The sequence below is a fragment of the Trematomus bernacchii genome, unplaced genomic scaffold (assembly GCF_902827165.1).
Source record: "Trematomus bernacchii unplaced genomic scaffold, fTreBer1.1, whole genome shotgun sequence".
Taxonomy (NCBI): domain Eukaryota; kingdom Metazoa; phylum Chordata; class Actinopteri; order Perciformes; family Nototheniidae; genus Trematomus; species Trematomus bernacchii.
This window is the reverse complement of record NW_022987593.1, coordinates 13827864-13829297: the sequence shown is the minus strand read 5'-3', so window position 1 is coordinate 13829297 and position 1434 is coordinate 13827864. Positions and strand designations below refer to the sequence as shown.

Below are 1434 nucleotides of genomic sequence, written 5' to 3'. Positions count from 1 at the left end.
GCTGAAGTAAAGTTTAATTTTTTTTTTCTTGTGTCGTTTAACACAGACTGAGATGCAATAAATTACAAAACTCCTAGCTAAAGTTGAATTTTGATGTTCGATGAAAATGTTTTCGCTTTGTCATTTTACATATTTATGAGAAGAACAAAGACACAGAATAGGGTAAAAGGATGAATAGTAGGAAAAGGCAACTCACGGAAAAAGCAAAAGGGGGATATAAATATACAATCTATTATATATTATAATGAGCAAAAGCCCTCGTTACATCCCGTATTGATTATTGCAACTCCATCCTCTCTGGTCTTCCTCACAAATCTCTGCGTAAGCTCCAACTGGTCCAAACCTCAGCCGCCCGTATCATCACCAGAACTCCATCCATTGATCATATCACTCCGGTTCTTCAACAACTCCATTGGCTGCTCGTTAAATACCGCATCGACTTCAACATTTTGCTCCTCACCTTCAAGGCCCTTCACACTCTTGCACCTGCATATCTCTCTGAACTCCTTCACACCTACACTCCCTCTCGTGCTCTCCGATCCTCCTCTGCCTTCCAACTCACTGGGTGTTTCTCAATGTCGAGGACGCTTCCTTGGTAGGACAAGTCCCTCCGAGTCAGGTCCTTCAGAAGCGATGCAAGAATCCTTCCTAGCCTCGGAAAATGAAGAATTGTGGAACAGGTGTGCAGGTGTGCGTCATATGCGAGGCCCCGCCTTAAATGGAGCGTGATTTCCGCCAAAGATTTGGAAATTGGTCCGTGCGCAAAGCATTGTGGGGATTTTAAGACCGCGGAGGATACACATGTGCAGCCTCGAAATTTCCCGCAACGAAGGACGCCGGCCTCGGTAGAATTCCAAGCATCCTGGACATTGGAACAGTCCTTCGGCGGGACTCGATGACGTAGCATCCTTGAAATAGTGGCTCTGGAGCAGCCTTCCTCGAAACACCCACTGTACCTTCTGCCCGCCTGACCACCATGGGGTCAAGAGCCTTCAGCCACTCTGCCCCCCGTCTCTTGAACTCTCTCCCGCAAGACATCCGCAATATGGACTCACTCTCAACCTTCAAATCCTGCCTGAAAACCCACCTTTTTAAACTGGCGTATTCAAGATCATAATTCCTCTAAAAACTGATTGTTGTTTTTAAGTCTTTGTTTTTTAAGTCTCGAATGACTGTTTGACCTTCTTTGTTGCTTGTTTTTAATTATGCTCTGTAAGGTGTCCTTGAGAGCTTTGAAAGGCGCCCATAAATAAAAAACTAACAAATATATTTTGTACATTTACATTAATAATTTTAGACTAAATGCACTTGATTATTCAATATAAGGGCTACAAGAAATTGTGATTTCTTTTATTCTGGCACTTATTTGGGTTTGATTAAACGTATTGGAAATTGAGTCTAAAACAACACATTTGCTGCACAATGTCCTAGGTA

The 1434-nt window shown here is 43.0% G+C and overlaps 1 protein-coding gene across 1 annotated transcript in view; it reads left to right on the top strand.

Moving 5' to 3' along the window:
- LOC117481734 (E3 ubiquitin-protein ligase TRIM39-like) overlaps positions 1-1434 on the top strand; it is a 937572-nt gene that overhangs the window by 757351 nt on the left and 178787 nt on the right. The gene's annotated exons all lie outside the window — the stretch shown is intronic.